Source organism: Phascolarctos cinereus, unplaced genomic scaffold (assembly GCF_003287225.1).
Source record: "Phascolarctos cinereus isolate Bilbo 61053 unplaced genomic scaffold, phaCin_HiC Scaffold_1;HRSCAF=81, whole genome shotgun sequence".
In the NCBI taxonomy this organism is placed as follows: domain Eukaryota; kingdom Metazoa; phylum Chordata; class Mammalia; order Diprotodontia; family Phascolarctidae; genus Phascolarctos; species Phascolarctos cinereus.
Genome location: NW_027555514.1, coordinates 215,138,360 through 215,153,195, shown reverse-complemented (window position 1 = coordinate 215,153,195; position 14,836 = coordinate 215,138,360). Strand labels below are relative to the sequence as shown.

The 14,836-nt window shown below is 42.2% G+C and overlaps 1 pseudogene; it reads left to right on the top strand.

Moving 5' to 3' along the window:
* Positions 1-5,129: 5,129 nt before the first annotated feature.
* Positions 5,130-13,674, top strand: LOC110194064 (keratin, type II cytoskeletal 1-like; annotated as a pseudogene).
* Positions 13,675-14,836: the final 1,162 nt, after the last annotated feature.

Genomic DNA, 14,836 nt, shown 5'->3' with positions numbered 1-14,836 from the left:
TATATGTATATGTATATGTGTATGTGTGTATAGTATATGTATATGTATATGTATAATGTATAGTTATGTTGTATATGTGTATGTATATTGTGTATGTATAATATGTTATGTATAATGTATATGTATAAGTATGTATGTGTATATGTATATGTATGTGTATATGTAATGTTGATATATGTGATGTGTAGTGTTTTGTTGTTGTAAATTTTAAAAAAAACCAAGCATTTTATTTTCTCTCTTCCTCAAGGCACTACCCACTCTCTGAATTGAAAAAAAAAAAGAAAAAAATCTCTGATAACAAATATGCAAAGTCAAGCAAAATGGATTCCCAACATTGGCTACTTCCATAAACATGTGTCTTGTTCTTTATATATGCAACACCTGTCTATCAGGGACACAGGTAGGATTCTCAAAGGTTTGATCAACATTGTTAAGTCCTTCAAAGGTGTTTGTTTTTACAATTTATTTTCATAAATAAAATTCACCAAGGTTTGTCATTTCTTTCTCCATAACATTTTTCATAGGTATGATATTTTTTTTAAATATAAATTTATATTATTTTTAGTTTTCAGCATTCACTTCCACAAGTTTTGAGTTCCAAATTTTCACACCATCTCCCCCCTCCCTCCACCCCAAGATGTCATGCATTCTGAATATCCTTCCCCTAGTCTGTCCTCTCTTCTATCTCTCTCCCCTTCTCTTATTCCTTCCCCTTCTATTTTCCTGTAGGCAGGATAGACTTCTGTACTCCATTTCTATATTTCTTATTCCCAGTAGCATATGAAAACATTTTTTTAAACATATTGTTTCTAAAACTTTAGGTGTCAAATTTTCTCCCTTCCTCCCTCCTCACCCACCCTCATTGAAAAGGCAAGCAACTCAATTATGCAAAACACGTCCATAGTAGACATGTTGTGAAAAACTAACTCTATTTCCCTTAATCCTATCCTGCCCTCGCATTTTTCTATTCTTTCTTTTTGACCCTGTCCCTCCTCAGAAGTATTACTTCTGATTACCCCCTTTCCCAATCTGCCCTCTCTCTATCATCCCCTGCTGTCTTGTCCCCTTCTCTCCCTATTTTCCTGTAGGGTAAGACAGTAGGTATGATATTTCAAAAGGCAAAAGCTAAAGACTTAAGACAAGAATAAATTTACCCAAAAATACTGATTATCATTTATTTAATAGTATTTATAATATTCTAATATATATTAATACAATAAACAAAACATTTGTTGTAATAAATATTTATTGTAATATTTAATAGTATGTATATAAATAATAGTATTGGGGCATGGGGAGGATAAACCTTTTAATAGAATAAAGGACTTTTTAAGTACTCCTAATGCAAAGACCAGAGCTGAGAAGAAATCTTCTTCCTGGTTCTGCTTATTTCACTCTCCATCAATTCATACATGTCTTCCTAGGTTTCTGTGAAACTGTTTCCTTTGTTTTTTTTCTAACAGCACAACAAATATTTCTTTACACCATCTTTTACATTCACATGCCATAATTTATTCAGCTATTCTCCTTGATAAGCATCTTCCTCATTTTCAATTCTTTACCACAAAAAAGAGATACCACACGAATATGTTCATCTACATATGTGTAAATGTATATTTATACACATACGTATATACACACACACACACACATAACATACACACACCCCTTTTCTTCTTTCTTTATCTTTTTGGCATATAGTGGTACTGATGGGTCAAAGTCTATGGACAATTGAGTAACTTTTTGTAGAATTAGACCTCAGCTACTGGGGTAAGGAATCATGATTTGACAAAAAACGTCTGGGAAAACTGGAAGCAGCCTGGAGGTAATTAGTTTTAGAACAACACCTCACACTACATACCAAGATAATGTTAAATGGAAACATGATATACATAGAAAAGGACACATCACAAACAAATGAGGGGAAAAAATTACTTTTCTGATCTATGAAGAGGAAGAGTTTTTGACCAAACAAGGATAGAGTGGGTCATAGGAAATGAAATGGGCAATTTCGATTATGTAAATTGAAAAAAGTTTGCACAAGTGAATAAAATGCAGCAAAAATTAGAAAGAAAGCAGATAACTGGGGAGGAATCTTTGCAGAAATTTTCACTGAAAAATGTCTTATTTTTAAAATGTATAAGGAATTGATTTAAATTTCTATGAACAAAAGCCATCTCTCAAGGAAAAATGATAAAAAAATATGAACAGCCAGTTCTTAAGGGAAAGAATCCAAGTTAACTATTGCCATATTAAAAAATAATTATGAAGATGAATAATAATTAAAAAAATGCAAACTAAAGCAACTCTAAGCTTCTCCCCCATGTATATTATATTAGTAGAGCTGATTTTATAAAAGAAAATATTGGAGGGGCTCTGGAAAATCAGACATATTAATATACTCTTGGATGAGCTGTGATTTGGTACAATAATTCTGATTATGCTCTTAAAGATAATAAACTGCATATACTCTTCTGCACATTAAGTATATATATATATGTATATATATATATATATATATATATATATATATATATATACACACACACACAAAATTTCATTGACACTTTTTTCCTTTGTTCTTTTTAATCCTTACTCCCTTTCCTATCAAACCCCTAGTATGCATGCAGTCCTTCATTGTCAATTCAGATAAGAGTGAAGTTCAATCTTCCTTTCTATTCTTCCTACTCCTTTCTTCATGTTTGCAGAATCTTTTTTTCATATACCCAAATTATGAGAAATAGTAAGTTCCTGTCTTTCTTCCCAATTTCTTCCTTAGAGACCCATCCATTTTATGTCTTCTTTTAAGATGGCCAAAACAGATTGAAATCAGACTCAGGCCTTCTGTCTGTCTTATTTCACTGTGCCTGTGACTTTAGAAGATATTAGGGTTCCAAAGGACATGTGTTTCTTCTCTCACTATTACCATGTAAGTACTTCATCATTGTTTAGTCTCTTCTACAAATACTAGGAACATGGTCTGGTACTTCTTAGTTACAACATGGCAATGGTTAAGCTGCTCTCTCTTCCATAAAACATATATGACTTATTTTTCTAAGATTTAAGAGCATTTGCAATTTACTATCTCATTAATTGTCTGTATCTTTCCATCTCTTCCATGGGAAAAGTCTTTCTGGTAGGAAACTCAGAGTTCCTTCTTGATGAAGTCCAGTGAAATCTATCAGAAAAGGATTTTGTTAGAGAGAGAAGGGATATGGCCTAGGCCTGCAATCTCATTGGTACAGGGAGTTCCCAGGTAAAGAGCCTTCCTCTGCCAAAGCAGGTTGGCACCTTCTCTGCACATTCTAGTCTCAGGGCGTTGCTGAGAGCTTTGAGAGGTAAATGATGAGAACCAGGACATGTCAGAAGCATGACTTGCTTGAACCCAGAGAACAGATGCTTGGTTTCTCTTAGGCTGCCATCCCAACTCTGCTCAGGCTTGGAGCATGTGCACTGGTCCTTATTTTGGTTCTCTGCCTTCTGTCTACATTGAGACAAGCACCCATGCAGTTGCCTTCTCTTGCAGACAGATTCTCAGCATCAGAAAGCAGGCATCTCATGGGGGTGGGGTGGGTGGGGATGGTGGGGATAGTGGGCAGTGTTAGCACTCTTCAGAGCAAACAATAGCTGACCTCTGTATAGCCCTTTAAAGTTTACAGAGCCCATTAAGGGCCCAATTTTGCTTGATCCTCTCACCAGCCTAACTGGAACAGGGAGCAAAAGAATTTCTGTCCCTGTTGTATAGAGAAGGAAACTGACCCAGGATCTCTGTCCAGTCAGTGCTACTTGAACTTGGGGGGAGGGGAGGAGTGTCAAGTTCAAGTCTTCAGGATGTGGGGGAAGGTCTTTTTTTGGATACCATTCTCCTCTAAAAAGCCCACTGAGACATTCTCTGTCATCTAGGAACTTAGGAGAAAAGGCATGCTGATGTGGATAAATGAACAGAGATCACAGAAGGAAATGCAGAAAACAAAGCATCAATGGTCACTAGCCTATTTATGTCAGAGGTGGGCCAAAAGTAAGAGAGAAGGGAGTTTAATGTGTAGCTGAGATGACCTTTATGGAGACAGTAGTTACAGGAATACTGTGCCCAAGGTGAGAGAGAATTAAAGGAAGCTGTCACATAATAGTAACTAGCATTTATATCATGCTTCAAGGTTTGCAAAGCACTTATATGTTATCTCATCAGATCCTCACATTAACCTGGGAGGGTGGTATCTCTTTTTGTTCCCATTTTATAGATGAGGAAACTGAGGAAAAATAAAAAAGTTGAGTGAGCTAACTCAGGTCTTCTGGAATACAAGTGCAGCACATATCCCCTGATCAATCTGAGAAGAACCTTGGGATGGTGGACAAGAGTGTTAATTTTGAATCAGGAGACTTGAGTTTGCTTCCTGGCACTGATCTTTCTTAGCTGGCTATGTGGGCAGGGGAACTAGGGCTGGACCTCTCTGAGCTTCCATCCTGGAACTGTCCTTGAATGGAAAATGGGAGAACAATTTCACAGTGTTATTGTCAAGAAAGCAGTACCTAAGGGTGAACTAGTCCCTGATTTGAGTAGAAAGATCCCCCTAGAAGGGCTGGGACTTGAAAATCTGTGGCAATGAAAGAGGGGTAATTGATCTGGTGAGCTGGGAGCCTAGGGAGAGCTGGGAGTCAGGTTTGAAAGCATGAGGAGGATGAGGATGTCCTCCTGCAATATATGGGCTGGTGCGTGGAGCTGTAGGAGGAGCCTTCTTGTGGAGTGAAAGGCAAAGCTCTGAGACGGAGTTGGCATAACTTCAAGGCAAATTGATGAAAGACCAAGCAGAGGTATCAGGAAAGGAGTTTTGGGGTCCTGCTTCCCTAACATCAGATGAGTTTGATGAAGAGAGATATCTTTGGTAAACTGATTACCACTTGAATGGATTTTGCAGGAGCAGCAATTTCCAGGCCCCATCCTGGGAGCTAGGTGTGTAGTGTTTATTGTATTGTTGGGGCTCGTAAAGATCTTGCATGGCTGCAAGGCAAACCAAGCCCTTCAGATTGCTCTAAATCTCCACTGACTCCATGGGACCAAACCCAGTTCCTCCAATGTATATATAAGGAGGAAGCCACTCTGCTACAAGTAAAGGAGTGCTTAGCTCCTTGCTCCTTCCTCCTCTCTTCTGCTGTCTGTCCCCTTGTTGGGTCAACATGAGTCGACAGTTTAGTTCCAGATCTGGCTATCGGAGTGGTGGTGGTGGTGGCTTCAGCTCAGGCTCTGCTGGGGTCTCCTACAGTCGCAGGGTGACAAGCAGCTCCACCATTCGCAGGAGTGGAGGAGGTGGGGGCATATTTTCAGGTGGAAGCTATAGAGCTGGTGGTGGTGGTTTTGGAAGCCAAAGTCTGATTAACTTAGGTGGCTCCAAGAGAATCTGTCAGAGTGTTGCTGGTGGCAGTTATGGAAGAGGTGGTTTTGGTGGCGGCGGCTACGGTGGTGGAGGATTTGGTGGCAGCAGCTATGGTGGTGGTGGTTTCAGTGGCCGCAGCTATGGTGGTGGTGGTTTCGGTGGCGGCGGCTATGGTGGTGGTGGTTTTGGCGGTGGTGGCTTTGGCGGTGGTGGCTATGGCGGTGGTGGCTTTGGTGGTGGGGGCTTAGGTGGGGGCTTTGGAAGTCCAGGGGGTGGTTTTGGTGGAGGAAGCTTTGGGAATGTCTGTCCCCCTGGAGGCATCCAGGAGGTGACCATCAACCAGGGTCTCCTGCAGCCACTCAATGTGGAGATTGACCCTGAGATTCAAAAAGTGAAGACCAGAGAGAGGGAACAGATCAAGGATCTCAACAACAAATTTGCCACCTTCATTGACAAAGTGAGTGTTTGTGGTTTCCTGCTGCTGGTGGTGGGAACATTTGGAGCTATTTGAAATAGATGAGGAAAAGGAGTGAGGTGAGGGATTGGGGTTCAATAATGGGAGTTCTAATCTCCAACTATAGAATCTCATACTTGGATGACTCAAAGGGTAACTCTGGGCCAAGACGTCTTGCTTGGAGGCTGGATGCTTGTGAATGATGCTGGTGCCTACATGAACTAAGGAGGCAGAGGAGAGCATCCCTAGTCTTGGGTCCATAGAAATAGCTTTGGGTGGAGAGGCACTGCTCTTAATGGAAGGCCTGATCATTTTGGTGCTGAAATCCAAATGTTTCTCCACTGAGTTCTCAAGCCATTTTGTGACTTTCCTCTTAGGGGGAGAGAGGACTGTATGTGTGTGTAGGGGAAAAGGACAATGGATCTGAGTCTGTGAGACTTGGTTTGGGTCTCTGCTCTAGCACTCACCAGATGGATAATCGTAGCTAATGTGCTTAACCTGTCTGAGACTCAGGTTCTTCATCTGTAAAATGGAAATAAAAAGACTTGCAGTACCTTCTTCATAGGGAGGACTCTTATGAGGAAAGTACATTGAATTTATTGTAATTATTATTCTATTGAAAAAGAGGCTGGAGGTGGAGACTTCTGGAGGACTTTAAAATAATGGGAAAGGGGCAGAGTAAACCTTGTGAAAGGGGCAAGGGAGAACTTTGAGAAGGTGCTCCAGTAGAATGGTCTGAGGGCCAGCCAGGTCCTGGATCCTGGATTCAGGAAGACCTGAGTTGAAATCCTGCCTCAGACACTTACTAGTCATGTGATGTTGGGAAAGTCACTTAACCTGTCTGCCTAAGTTTTCTCATCTGTATAATGGGGCTAAAATAATACCTATCATCCAGGGTTATTGCATGGTTCAAATGAGATAATATTTTGCTTTGCAAATCTTAAAGTCTTATGTGTTATTTTTTGTTTTCTTTATTACTGTTATTATTGCTCTCATTATTCTCATTAACAAAGGCATTGCAGTTCTTTTTTGTCAATAACCCAGTATTAGGAAGTAGTATTCTCAGTGTCCTGTGAACATTTCTAAGTTAAACTCAGCAGGTGAACCTGCCCTCTGGGAGCTGAGCTCCATTGATGTGGAATTATAGTCTTCTTCCAGTTTGTCAAACATTCAAATAGTCATACAATCTTCTTTGTCTCTTAGCTTGATCATCAATACAGTCAACTCCCAATTATCCATTGCCGCTTCTAACTATGCTAGCTTAGTTTCCTCAGCAATGCTTCCCTGATTTTTTCCTTCTAGTAAGCCTTGAGGTTTTCCTTAGGAAAAGCAAACATTTTGATAGTCATTCAGGCAAAACTCACCATAATAGATATTAACAATGCTAGCTGGTAGTGACATACCTCTTTAAAATTTTTTGCCTAGTGATTTACCTATGTTATCTAATTTGAGTCACCAAACACCTCTGTGAGGTGGAACCTGCAGATATTACTATTGCCACTGTATAGAAGAGGAAATTGAGGCCATAGAAATTTATTGACTCATCCACAGTCATGTATAATCTGGTGATTTAAATTTTTTTTAACACTTTGTTTTACTTTAAAGTATATAGAAATGGGAACTATCATTCCAGTCAAATTAAAATGATGATCTTGCATTTTCTCTGCTGTTCAGGATTTTTCGGGGGGGGGTGCTACTGATTCATGTGAATTTTAAGTTAAGTTAGTTGGAATTACCAGTGTCAGGGAATGTGTGGCTGCTCTGAATGGAGCTATGGAGTTGGGGGCTGATTATGGCTATGAATGAATAAACGAGGGAAGGAAGGAAATGATAAAGTATTTATTAAGTGCTTACTACCTGCAGAGGGCTGGGGATACAAATAGAAAAGGAAGACAGGCCTTGCTCTAAAGGAGCTCCTATTCTAATGGGGGAGATACCAAAGAAAGATTTCAGCTGTAAATCAAATGGGCTGTTATACCAATTAATTTGTCTTGCTTTTCCTTTGCTTGCCCTGGTTGAGAATGAGGGGAAAACAATGGTTCCCTGTCTTGTTCCTTGCTCTTCCTCTGGGATTTGATTTGGGGACCAGCAGTTCCCAGGCCCCATGCCTTGGCTAAAGGCTTTGGGGGACTTGGTGTTTGCAGGTGCGGTTCCTGGAGCAGCAGAACCAGGTGCTGCAGACCAAATGGGAGCTGCTGCAGCAGGTGGACACTTCAACTCGAACCCAGAACCTGGAGCCCCTCTTTGAGGCCTATATATCTAGACTCAGGCAGAACCTGGATAAACTGAAGAATGACCGTTCACGGATGGAGTCGGAATTGAAGAACATGCAAGACATGGTGGAGGACTTCAAGGGAAAGTATGGCCCCAACTGCCTTTCCTGTGCTCCCTCTGTGCTGAACAAGCAAGGCATTACCCCTGAGAAGGCTTCCCAGAGAGTAGCCAGAGGGGGCTCTAGAGAGTGTCAGGGAACAGAGAGGCCTAATTGGATGGCATTTCTCCCCTCCTCAGAGGCAGCCAGGTGGTCCAGTGGACAATATACTGGCTGAGAGTCAGGAAGCCCTGAGTTCAAATTCAGCCTGAGACATATATTAACCGTGTGATCCTGGGCAAATCATTTAATCTATCTAATATAATCAATTTAATCACAATTTTCTCATCTATAAAATGAGGACAATGATAGCATCTACCTTCCAGGGCTGTTTGCAAGGATGAAATGATGTAATATTTGTAAAGCAATTAGCATGGTGCTTGGACTATATTAATGGTGGGGTTCAGTTGTTTTCGTCATGTCTGATTATTTGTGATCCCTTTCAGGATTTTCTTGACAAAGATACTGGAATGGTTTGCCATTTCCTTCTCTAGCTCATGGGGTGGGGAAGGGTGGGGAACTGAGGCAAACAAGGTTAAGTCACTTGCCCAGGTTTACACAGCTAGTAATTGTCTGAAGCTGGATTTGTCTGGTCTTCTTGACACCAGGCCTGGCACTCTATCTCCTGCACTACCTAGCTGCCCCTCCTGGAACATAGAAGATGCTTATAAATTGCTGGTTCTCTCACTCTCACCTTCACTGATTCCTTTCTTCTTTTTTCCTTTTTTCCTTCTTCCTTCCACCCTTCCTCCCTCCCTTCCTTCTTTTCTTCCTTTTCAGAAGCAATTCGGACTATCTTTTTTTTAGAAACTTACATGCTCATAGAAGTGTATTTTACACAAAGTTGAACAGTTGTGTTGTCCAGAAGCAGAGAGATAGATAAGAGGACATTCCCAGGTTGATATGATTTTATACAGGACTGAGGGAATCAATGATATTTTTCATCACTCCGTCTAGAATGTTCAACTCTAGGGCTCATCCTTCCCCAAACCTCACCATCCATCCTGTCTTTTTCCCCTCCAACAGATACGAAGATGAAATCAATAAACGTACTGATGCAGAGAATGAATTTGTGACCATCAAGAAGGCGAGTCAAATTAATAGAATGAAGCTCACATTTTAATCCGGGAAAATAAGTCCAGGTTTACTATACTAGCCCAAAAGAAGCAAGGAGAATCAAACTGTGGATTCAGTTTTAGCTGAAGGGAAATATGAATATTTCTTACCAGTGTATCATACTTATCTGGCTCTCTGGCCCCCATAGTAAGTTGCCTTCCCCATATTCCTGTCTGCAGCGTGGTAAGCAGAGCCAGAAGACTTCCCCTTTGCAAGTGAGGGAAATTCCCAAGATGCCAAAGGGTGGGTAGGGTTTTAATGAAGGTCAGCTCAGGAGTCAAATTCCTCATCCTCTTCATCCTCATTATCTTGGAAAAGTACAGACTCCTTTCAGTCCAGAAGCTGTTCCATGCAACCACAGGGGGTCACCTTCCTCTGAATGCATAATCGTTGCTTGACTTCTTACTCTGGCTCTACAGGATGTGGACAATGCATACATGAATAAGGTTGACCTTCAGGGCAAGGTGGATCTTTTGACGGATGACATCAACTTCTACAGGGTCCTGTATGACACAGTAAGTAAGCTCATGATCATCTACATGGACCTACATCTTCATTCTGCATCACACAAAATATGGGAAAATCACATGTACACTGGTGGCAGTTCATGCTTTGTCTCTGGAAGGCACAAAACTCACAGCAGTGTTGTATCTTGTAGGAGCTATCCCAGATGCAGACTCAAATCAGCAACACCAATGTCATCCTCTCCATGGATAACAACAGGAACCTGGACCTGAGTAGCATCATTGATGAGATCAAGAGTCACTATGATGAGGTTGCTGAGAGGAGCAAAGCTGAGGCCGAGTCCATGTACCAGCACAAAGTGAGCGGATAGAGTCTCCCCAGCAGGCCTCTGGCTTCCTTGAACTTTGTACGTAAGGTTCGCTGTGTGTCAGGATGCACTCATGAGTCATCTCTTTGCTCTCCTGTTCTCAGTATGAAGAGCTCCAGATCACTGCTGGGAGACACGGAGACCAACTGAAAAACACAAAAAGTGAGATTTCTGAGATGAACCGAATGATTCAGAGACTCAATTCTGAAATTGATTCAGTGAAGAAGCAGGTACTGGTTTCTTTCACCATCCTCCTTGGGGCTACCATGGGGTTGTTGGGTGAGGCTTTCTCTACTCGGAAAACGAGGCCAGGCTGGACTAGATGACTTGAAAGGTCACTGCCAATTTTGAGATTGTGCACCTGTGAGAATCCCCACTGGAGCCATAGTTTCAGTAGTGACTAAGGTTTCCTTGAGAGAATCTTGTGATGAGGACTTAAAGGCCAAAGAACTTTTAACAGTTACAAGTGCCCGAGATAGGCTTGGACAGATGAATTCACTCTCTTGTGAGTCAGTGGGTTCTCTGTCACTGGAAGTACTCAAACAGAGGCCATAGGACCACCTGTTGGGAATGTGGAAGGAGGTTGTTACAGATGCATTTTGGGGGTATATTAGGTGTCTGTAAGGTCCTGTTGCATACTTGAGCATTCTAGTTCCTATCTGGAGGCTGGAGAATGGGTCCTTAGCCCCAGGTTTTTTTTTTTTAACCATTCTAGGCAATGGATAGAGGGACAGGACTTGTATTTGAATCTTTCCTTGAATGATTACCAGCTGTGTGACCTTGGGCAAATGGCTTTTACCTTTCTCAGCCTGAGTTTCCTCATTTGTCCAATGGGGATAATAATAGCAGCCATCTTGCCAGGTTGTTGCAAGGATCAACTAAGAGTGTTTGCAAACTTTCAAGTGTTGCTAAACGGTAGTTATTGTTATTGCTGTTGTTACTGTTATTGTTGCTCTCTCCTGAGAGGGCCAAAGTAGGGGTCTGGGATTAGTAGTGGCTGTTGGTGGTAGTGAGTGGGGACTGAGGACCTGATCCATACGCATGGTTTGCTGTCTCCTCCTGCAGATTGCCAGGCTTCAGCAAGCCATTGCTGATGCAGAGCAGCGTGGGGAGAATGCCCTGAAAGATGCCCAGAACAAACTGGCAGACCTGGAGGATGCACTGCAGAAGGCCAAGGAGGACTTGACCCGGCTGTTGCGGGACTACCAGGAGTTGTATAATGTGAAGCTGACCTTGGATGCTGAGATTGCCACCTATAGGAAGCTGCTGGAGGGAGAGGAGAGCAGGTGAGGGATGACCACTGAAGAGTATTGAACCACACTCAGGGGAAGGCAGGGGAACTTCCTGGTGGCATAAGCTCCCTGAGTCTTTTTTAATTAATTAATTATTTTAATTTATTTTTCATTTTCAATAATCAATTCCTTATGCTTTTGAATTTAAAATTTTTCTCTCCCTCTCTCCCCAAGATGGCATGCAATCTGATATAGGCTTTACATATACATTCTTATTAAAGTATATTTTCACAGTAGTCATGTGGTAAGGAAGAATTAGGACCATTAGGCAGAACCAGAAGAAATAGGAAACAAAAGGAAACAGAAGAGAAAAAGAGCAAACAGTATACTTTGATCTACATTCAAACTCCATAGTTCTTTCTCTGGATATGGATAGCATTTTCTGTCATGAGACTTTTGGAGAAGTCTTTGATCCTTGTATTGCTGAGAAGAGCTAAGTCTATCAAAATTAGTCATAGCACAACATGGCAGTTACTGTGTACCATGTTCTCCTGGTTCTGCTCACTTCACTCAGCATCAATCCATACAAGTCTTTCAAGGTTTTTCTGAAGTCAGCCTGCTCATGGTTTCTTATAGCACAACAGTATTCCATTACATTCATATAACACAACTTGTTCAGCCATGCCTCAATTGATGGGCATTGTCTCAATTTACAATTCTTTGATATCACAGAAAAAGCAGCTACAAATATTTTTGTACTTGTGGCTCCTTTTCCTATTTGTGTGATCTCTTTGGGGTAGAGCGCCAGAAGTGCTATTGCTGGGTTAAAAGCTCTGCACATTTTTATAGCCTTTTGGGCATAGTTCTAAATTGCTCTCCAAAATAGTTATATCATTTCACAACTCTACCAACAATTCATTAATGTTTCGATTTCCCCACATTTTCTCTCCCTGAGTCTTAATGAAGAAGAATTAGCATTCCTTAGCCTAGCACACCCTATAGAAGGATTATAGTCCTTCTATGGCCCTGGTTAGAGGAACCCAGGACCTACAGATGAAAGGACCCTCAGGAATCATGGAGTCTAACCTTCTTGTTTTGTAGATGAGAGTCCAGGGGCCCACAGGCATTAAATGTCTTCCCTAAGCTCTGACAGCTAGTCAGTTGTAGAGCCAGTATTTGCCCCAGGTCATAGAAAAATTGACTTTGAGATGAAAGAGACCTTAGAGGCCATTGAATCCAACCCTCTCATTTCACCAATAATGAAACTGAGGTTCAGAGTGGTTAAGTGAATGATCTGAGGTCACACAGGCAGTAAAATGGTAAAGATAGTATTGGAGGTGAGATTCTTTGACTTCCACCTTGTCCCACTTTCCTCCCTCTTTGTAGTAAGCCCCAAATGCAGTGGACTGAAAGCATTACTGAACTATTTCACAGGCTTGTGGAAAGAAGAGCTTTTGGTGCTACTGGAAATTTAAGCTGTTATAATGATTTCTGGGAATTGATCTATGATTTGGAAAGGCAGGGGGGAGAGACTTAGGTTGGGTGATGAGGAAGTGAACAGCCTAGAAGGAAGGTCAGTAGTGTCAAGTATGGGATGAAGAATGGGGTTGTTGAGCTGAGTCATAGGAACTGTCTTTTTATCTTCCTTTTAGGGTATCTGGAGAGTGTGTTCCAAACGTGAGTGTGTGTAAGTATCAAGAATGATTTTTTGGGCTCTGGAAAACTTCTTGGGATGGGGTGGACTTCGTACAGTGATGAGTGGTACCCAAAATAACAGCAGGGATGTCTTCCACAGCTGTGAGCACCAGCCATGTGTCTGTGTCTGGTGGTGGAGGAGGAAGGTTTGGAGGTGGTGGTAGCTATGGCTCCGGAGGTGGAGGTGGAGGCGGCGGCTATGGCTCCAGCTCTGGAGGAGGTGGCTACGGTTCCAGCTCTGGAGGCGGGGCTATGGCTCCAGCTCTGGAGGCGGCGGCTATGGTTCCAGCTCTGGAGGAGGCAGATATGGCTCTGGAGGAGGTGGCTATGGTTCCTCAGGAGGCCGGGGCTCGAGCTCCGGAGGAGGCAGCTACGGTTCTTCAGGAGGCCGGGGCTCCAGCTCTGGAGGAGGAGGCTATGGTTCCTCAGGAGGCCGGGGCTCCAGCTCTGGAGGAGGAGGAGGAGGAGGAGGCAGCAGCTCTGGTGGTGGCTCTGGGAGTGTCAAGGGCTCTAGTGGCAGCTCTAGTGTGAAGTTCACTTCTACCAGTTATTCTACAGTCACCAATTAAAGTCAGAGCTCCCTGTTAGCCATCTCTTAGATCAATGTCTTTGTTCACTCTCAGTCAATTCTTGATGTCAAAACCTTCAACTTTTCTTGAGGAAAATAAAATGTGATGGCCTCCAGCAGTTCATCTTCTTTTCCTAACCCAACCCCCCCCCCCAATTCCTTTCACTGACCTTAATTCCTAGAGCTTTTTGTAAGTTATCCAACCAGTGGGCACCTCAACCCCATGGCTTCCACTGCTCTTACTCTCTGTGGGTGCATAGGGAGGGTCACTGATGATTCTCGCCTTTTAGAGCAATGATCTTCCCCATCTTTCCCATTTGCTAGCTATTGTCTATCCAGGCCTTCATCATTTGGCTTGCCCTCTTCCTGTGTCTCAAATGGTGAAACCAGGTCTTGACATGAATGAACCCTTCCCTTGGTCAATCATGAAGTTGTAGCCTGAGAAATCCACCCATCATCACTGCCCACTCTACATTTCAAAAGTTTCTCCCCCAGCCAAGTAGAAGGAGAGCCATTTCAATCTAGCACTCGTTGGGAGTGTGTCTCCATACCGCAGTAACAAATTCTGGGTTGGTTTTTCTTCTTGTTTTTTGTTTTTGTATAAGGTGTAAGCTGGTTGGTTGACTTTTCTGGAGATCTCAAACTCTCCATTTTCTTGTGTTGTCTGCAATAAATTGCATTGGAAATTCTGCAAGTTTGTCTCTTGAGTGTTTTGTGTAACACACCCATCTGTCTCTCCTAAGACCCACTGCTAAAGGTTGTAAACTTCCAGGTAGGAGTAAGGCTTATGATAAGGCCTGAAAGAGAGGATACCCTAATATGAAAGTGATAGGAAAGTTTATAAAATAGTATCAAACACAGGCAAATGACTGCAGTGTAAATCAAGCTTAGATATATTGAAGGGACATTGTGTAAATGGAGCTGGGTAGGGCTAATTAGAACAGGCTTCAGAGGGCCAGAGACTGTGAAGTGACAGAATGGGTAGAGCATGAGACTTGGAGTCAGGAAGGCCTGAGTTCCAATCCAACCTCAAATATTTACTAGCCATGTGACCCTGGATAAATTAATCAACCTCTCTGCCTTAGTTTCTCTCAGCTTAAAATGGGGATAATAATGGCAACTAGCCCCGAGGGCTGTTGTGAGGATCAAATGAAATAAAGTTTGTAAAGGGCTTTGCAAACCTTTCAATGCTATAC